Source organism: Gossypium raimondii, chromosome 7 (assembly GCF_025698545.1).
Source record: "Gossypium raimondii isolate GPD5lz chromosome 7, ASM2569854v1, whole genome shotgun sequence".
Classification (NCBI taxonomy): Eukaryota; Viridiplantae; Streptophyta; class Magnoliopsida; order Malvales; family Malvaceae; genus Gossypium; species Gossypium raimondii.
In genome coordinates, this window is record NC_068571.1 from 37,852,769 (window position 1) to 37,860,836 (window position 8,068).

Here is an 8,068-nt window from a genome sequence, read left to right on the forward strand (position 1 = left end):
AGATTAAAATAGAAAAATAATATTTGGATTTAAATTTGAATAAGATTCATATATAATAAATTTTATTAGAATAAAATCTAGACTGAGGTTGGTATTGTAAATTTAAATACGACACTAAAAATAATTAAAATAAGTCCGAAATAATAATCCCAAATCATAATATGCAAAAATAAAATACATAAATATGTTAAAACTTATATAAATATATAATATTTTAAAATAATAATGATAAGAAGAACTAATCACGTATACAAGTTATTAAATTACTAACAGTTACTTCCAATACAAACGAATATAGACATACATACGACCCTTTATCTATTTACATAAGCAAGGTATAATTTGTTTTCTGAAAAGTGGCAAAAGATGGGGGGAGTAGTTGAGGGAAATGGGATTTTTGCCAAAACTAAATGGCTGATTTAGTAATTGATAGTTAACACAAACTGAAATTTCAAATTATGTAATGAAAGAAAAGGAAGTAATTAAAATCTTGACTACCAAACAAGTTTTCTCATAGAGGATTAAGCAGAGACTTTGTCGGTTTTCTGTCTAAAATGAGTCCAGTTTTCTCGTTAACCAAAATTCTCCCAATTTCATTTAAGATTTTCCTAGGTCTTTCTCAAATCTTCGTCTTGTGTTGGGATGATTCTATTGTTCTCTTTCTTTTCTTTTGTTTTGATTTTGCCGGTCTATGATTGAGTTTAGGATTGCAGTTGTTTGTGATTTCGATTTACAATCATATTCGAATCCAAACTATTCATAGGTAAGTAAACATCCAGTTCATAGGTCATACGTCATAACTTGATACTCATTGCAATATTTTGATTTGTTGTGATCTAGTTTGATTTGTTGTGATCTAGTTTGTTTTGTATCTTCAATTTGTTGTGATCATTCTATAGAGTTGTTTTGATGTTGTACCAAAAAATAGGTATTCCTAATGAGCCAAGGTTTGTTTTAAGATTTTGGTCTTAATTTAGTGAAGATAGTGTGTTTTTAAATTCTAGATGCTAATTACATCATTAGATTTCAATTTAGGTGAGTTTAGATTCCAGTTTGACTGATTGTTCTTTATAAATTTTAAAAGTGAAATAGGGTTCTTGCATCGAATGCATCAACTTTAATTGATTTAGATGATTTGATGTTTGATTCTTGTAATACTAACTTAGATTATTGTTTTGATTGTGTTAATGAAACTAGGTGGTCGAAAATCAAAGGACAAGGGGAAGGAAAGTGTTATAGGAGTGATCAATTTTCGGTTTGCGCTCATCAATTTCCTATATATGTGTCTATCCTTCATTAGTTCGATGCACCATATCAGAAAAAAAAATGGTGTTAAGTTATTGGACTAATATATGTAACCTTTACCAAAATTAGGTATCACATTAGTCAAAAAAATCACAAGTACCAAATTGAGAAAAATCGGCAAGTTTAAGTACCAAATTGCATTTTAATTTTTAAGCCTAAATAATTTAAATTGGTTATAAAACAATAATTTAATATGTTTGTTTGTGATACATATTATGTTATTAAATAAAATTATTATTTCACATGTTTTAATAATTTCATAAAAAGAAAATAATTTAAATTTTATATTATATATCATTTTAATATAATACCTTTAATAATCATTTTGTTTTCTCACCATTATAGCTATGTTTGAATTCAAACACACACCCTACCATTGATTTTAATCTCACTATTAAAATATTCAATCACACCATTATAATAACTAATTTCACCAAAATTATTATTTTAATCTCACCAAAACTAACACACTGCACATTTAAAGAAAGTTGACAGAAAAATGGTTTCAATTCACAACATTTTAGAAGGTTGGTATTTTCATCAGCTTTGTAATACAATTCTATCTCTATTAATTTTATGATTTTGCGGATTGAATTTTAATTTAATTTACACCATCACTGATATGATAATAGTAAAAAAAGATGTGAGCGCGTATTATTTTCAAGAACACTTTCAACTACATCAAACATTACCACGAATTACAATTCCGATTTCCAAAGTGCAAATAAATACATCAATGGAAGCCAGCTTATAAACATATACTGGCCTGAAGAACAAGATGAGGAAGCAACTTGGGCATGTATATATATATATATATATATGTAGTTTTTCTTTGGTTTTATCAATATCCTATGCATACACGTTTACCATGTACCTTACTACACCTGGGACCTGGCTTTGGCTTCGGTATTGGATTCCTTTCCTTTTCTGCAGAAATCAACAATATCACTTATTTTAAGCACAAAAACTAAAGTTAATAAATTAGACCCAAATCTCATAATTAAGCTAATTTACTATATTACTAAAAACCAAAAAAAAATACTTTATTTATGTATGGATCAAAGTAAAACATAAGGTAATAAAACCAGACCTAAATCTCACGATCAAGTTGATAAATAAATTTGGTCTTACTTTGGATAACTAGAGCACGAGCTGATGTTGGAGTAGTGAAAATAACAAGAGTGGACAGCAAAAGAATGCAAGCTGCAAAAAACGACTTCATTTTGGACGTCATTCGAAGTTTTGTTTCATTCAATTAATAGCTAAATTTGTAGTTCAAAGCATAAACTTCTTTCCCTCCAGTTTTATACTCAAGCTTGATTATATTATAATCTTCACAATCACCTTAACTAATTAGATAATGATGACTAATTCAACACAATCTTTACTCTAAAATATATTTTTATCTTTTATATTAATGTAAATTAAAGTGGTTCACAAATTTTATAGCTTAAAATTTTAACAATATCTAATTGTTAAATTTATTAATATATTTATATTTATTATTCATGTAAATTTCATATCATATCTTTATTATATCAATTTAATATACTGTTTTTATTAATATATATTTAATTATCAACAATTTTTAAAATAAAATAAATGTTTTATTTATTCAAAACTTTACCTATATAATATGCCTAAATGAAATTGAAATAGGCTGAAAAATGATACAATATTAAAATATTATTCCATAACTCACTTCCAAATTCTATAAAGTTTAAAAAGAGATAGTGTCCAATTAAAGCTTAACATTTGTAAGTCAAAGAACATACTTACAATTATTGCGATACAATTTAATCAATCACAATTTAGTCAAAGAACATACATTTGTATTCATATTTGGAATGAAATCCACATTTATATATAATTTTTGAACAATGCAGAATTGAATAATAAGGAGAAAGAGTCAAATTCAAATATGATGATTGTTGGTAAAATGTTGATTTTCTCCTATCAAGTTGAATATTTAATTTTAATAAATAAAATTCAAACATATTTGAAAATTAAAAGAAAGATAGTGTTTGATATTTTTCTATGTTACGGTTCTAATAGAATGTGATTGTCGAAAAATTATTTTATAATGTTTAGAATATAATTTTGATTAAAATCCGAAAAGTTACATTATCATGTTTGATTCACTAAGTACTTTCCTAGAAATATAATGATAATTTACAATTTACCCTTATTAAATAAAATATAATATTCATATATTTAATTTTTATAATAAACTTTATTCTTAAAAATATTTGAATTAAATATTTGATATTGAAATTTAATTGATAATTTTACATTTTTTCAAAGCCTAGTGTAGCATAAGTTACTTTGGATATTGAAAAAGAAAATAATTTACATGAACATAATACATAATTGTTTTGGAATTTGATTGATCATTTGCCTTATCTATTCTACTTCTAAATGGGTTGTCAACCATTTGCTCATTCTCGAAAATCATTTCAATTGACTTCTCAATCACATACAACAAACCATAATTTAAAAAAGCATGCAACAAGGTTATGATCAAACTAGTCTTAGAGCTTGTTAAGATCAGTTGAATTCATTGAAAACAAAAGAGGGACTAGCTGAGTATTTAATACAGTAAGTCAATAACTAACTGCTAAACTATACAACAACTGAACTCAACTATCTTGACTAACTTTTAAAATTAACTCTTATTCATAACATGGCCCGTGCTTCTTGACTTTTCCTGCTTCTGCATGACATCCCCTCCTGTGGAAACAACTCTAAGCTTTCTTCTGAATTTGTCGAACAATCCTACTGACAAGGGCTTGGTCAAGATATCAGCAATTTGATCCTGTCCAGAAATATGACCTACTTGCAACGACCCGTTTTCCACCTTTTCTCTTACAAAAAACAAGTCTAATTCAACGTGTTTAAACTTGGAATGCATCATAGGGTTGCTTGCTACAGCAATAGCAGCTAAGCTATCACACCAAACCAGTGCTTTACTTTGAACTGAAACACCTAGTTCTGTCAACAACGACCAAATCCAAATTATTTCTGCAGTGACATGAGCCAGCCTTCGATATTCGGCCTCAGTTGTGGATCTCGACACCACTTGTCGCTTCCTAGAACTCCAGGAAATCAGATTTCCTCCAAGAAAAACACAAAAACCAGAGGTGGACCGGCGATCATCAATATCGAATCCCCAACTCGCATCAGAATAACCTTCAAGAAGAAGCTTTGAGTTTTGAGTAAACTGTAACCCATAGTCTAGTGCCCCTTGTAAGTATCTTAGAATTCGTTTGACAGCTTTGAAATGCGCATCTAAAGGTTTGTGCATATACTGACAAACCTTATTGACAAAAAAGGCAATGTCTGGTCTTGTTATGACCACATTCTGTAAGGCACCCATAATGCTTCTGAATAAGCGTTCATCCTCCATCGGGATTCCTTCTTGAATAAACTGTCGACAGGTGGTCACCATTGGGGTAGGAGAAGCTTTTAACGTATCCATGAAAGCTCTTTAAAGTAACTCCAAGATGTACTTCCTCTGATTTAAGAAAATACCTCTCGGATTATGTGTTACTTCGATCCCAAGAAAATAGTTCAACTGGCCTAAGTCCTTAAAAGAAAATGAACATTAAGATCCTTGACAAAGTGATTAATGGCAAGAGAGTCCGTGCCAGTGACTATTATTTCATCGACATATACTAAAACATAGAGAAGCTGAGACCCTACTCGCCGAATGAAGAGAGAATTATCAGCTTTAGATGCTACAAACTTAGTATCCAGCAAGAATTCTTGCAGCTTATAAAACCATGCATGATGTGCATGTTTAAGGCCATAAAGTGCCTTTCGCAGTTTGCAGACAAGCTGACAACCATCAGTTTGTTGTTGCTCAAAACCTGGCAGTTGTGTCATATAAATCTCCTCATTCAAATCCCCATTCAAAAAGTGTTGTTGATGTCGACTTGTCTGAGAGACCACCCCCGAGACACAATAAGAGCCAAAACTACCCGGATCGTTGTTGGCTTGAACATAGGGCTGAAAGTCTCCAGAAAATCGATACCTACCTCTTGTAAATAGCCCTTAACAACTAACCTTCCCTTGTAGCAAGCTACGAATCCATCTGCATGTCGTTTCACCTTGAAAATCCACTTGCAACCAACAGCCCGATGACCTTCAGGTAATGGTACAAGATCCCATGTGTTATTAGCTAATAAGGCTTCATATTCGGCTCGTGCAGCTACAGTCCAGGTAGGACTTTTAAATGCCTCAACAATGGTAGATGGCTCATTCTCGTTCAAGACAGTGGAAAAAAGTTTTGGCTTAAAAATGCCATTCTTCGACCAAGTTCGCATTAGATAACAATTAACAGGAGGAGGTAACTGTGTAAGAGTATCAGCTGGTGCACTGGATGTAGGTGAGCTGTCCATGGTAAACGACTCCCTTGGTGAAGGTAACAAACTAGAAGAACGTTGGATAACAGGAGACTGAGTTGAAGTAGAGACAGGGAGGGCTGCATGTGAATGTAACAAGCCAGAAGATAAAAGACTAGTCGGTGCAATTACAGGAACATGAGACTGTTGATGAAAAAATCTAACAGGAGTCACGACTGTTGGTGGAGAAAACTAGCTTGAAATGGAAAATGTGTTTCATCAAACATAACATGACGTGAAACAAAAACACGATCATCCTCAGCAAGGCATTTGTAACCCTTCTAGTTAGAACCAAACAAGAGAAAAACACACTTTTGAGATCGTAACTGAAGTTTACACTGCTGAAAATGTCTCAGGTAAGAATAGCAGGCACTCCCAAATACTTTTAGTTGAGAATAATCATGTGGAGCCTTATATAGTCTCTCATAAAAGGTTTGATGTTGCAAAATAGGTGTTGGTAACCTATTGATAAGATGAGTTGCATGAGAAAAAGTAGACGACCAGTGCTCCAAAGGCATTGAAGCCCGAGCTAGTAATGTGAGCCCCATGTCAACTATATGACGATGTCTCCTTTTAGCAACCCCGTTTTGTTCTGAGGTGTATGGACATGTTATTCGATGTTGAATACCCAGCTGAGAGAGAGTAGTGGATAAGGAACGATACCCGCCCCCCAATCTGTCTATAGCATTTTGATGGACGTCCCAAATTGTACTTACACCATCTTGTGAAAATGAAGGAAACAGCGAAACACTTCTGACTTGGATTTAAGAAAATACAACCATGTATATATGCTATACATATCCACAAAAGAAACATAGTAAGAAAAACCATTCGAGAACAGATGTGATGGTCCCCAAACATCAGATGCCATAACTCAAATGGAAATGAATACACTGTTTGGGAGGTACCGAAGGGCAACTTGTGAGATTTGCCCAACTTATAAGGTGTACACATAAACTGTAAGCAGCTATGCTAGAAAGAAACATTACAAGAATTCAAAACACGAGCAAGTGTATTATGACAGGGATGTCCAAGCCTGTCGTGCCAGAGTTCAACAGAGGGAGGAGTCTTAACATTGCACAAAAGAGGAGACTCAGAGCTTTGAGCAAGACTAGGCCTATGTGAAGTAGCTCGAGAGAAGTCAAACCTATACATACCATCATACATGTAGCCCTCCAATAGAATCTTCCCTGTCTAAATGTCCTTCACAAAACACAAAAAAGGATGAAACTCGAAATACACCGTATTATCTCTTGCAAATTGCCCTACTGATATCAAATTTTTACAAACTGCAGGAACATGTAGAACATTTTTGAGATGTAACAACCGAGAACCAGCTACAAAGGTTGAAGAACCTACATTAGCAATGGAAACTAACTCACCATTACCCATAGAGACTTGACTTGTACCTGTGTAAGCAGAAGCATTGTTAAGACTAGTCATGGTCGGGGTAATATGATTAATTGCACTGAAATCAGGGTACCAAGTCTGATTAGCCAAGGAGGAAGACAGAGACGGAGAAGATGATGAAGGAGCTGTCGTGAAAGGCTGTGAACACAAGCTATAACAGTAGGACGTAGGAGCTTTACCAAGATGATGGTAATTGACTGACATTGAAGAACTTGAACCAGGGCCAGACAAATTCTCATCAAAGCGGTGATAACATGTATGCACCAACTGTCCTATTTTACCACATAATTGACATTGTGGTTTAAAATGAGACCACCCTCGGCTCGAGCCACGAGCACAACCACGAAACCACCCACGAGCTTGACCCCTGTGTCCGTGATTAGAACCACGACTAGAACCTGAACCAGATTTCAAGTTGTCGAGATTACCTTGCTGTGAACGAGACACCAAGTTGGCTTGTAGAGGCATATCAGACAATAAAGCCAATTTTCGTGCTTCACAATCAAGAAGCATCTCAAAATCCAGCTCAAGACTCATGGGAGTGGCAGAGGCAAGTACTCGAATGGACTCAAACTCGATGGGAAAGCCAGCCAAAATAACGTTGATCTGTTCTTATTCATTAACTAGGCTACCTGCTACAGTCAAACTGTCACTTAGACTCTTGACCTTGGAAAAGTAATCTTTAATGGGAAGACTTGTTTTCTTGATCGAGTATAGCGCATAATGCATACTTGAGAGCTTGATATTGGACTTGGCACCAAACTTTCTGTCAATGGTTGTCCAAATATCAAAACTGGTCCTAGCTGCTGTTAGATGCACTAACACTTCATCAGAGACTGTGGATAAAATCTACGAGGCCAAGAACTTATCCTGCTTGTTATGTACAAGAAATGTCAGATTTGCTACAAGCTGACCATCAATGCCAGGTATGAAAGCAGGAGGAGGAAGAG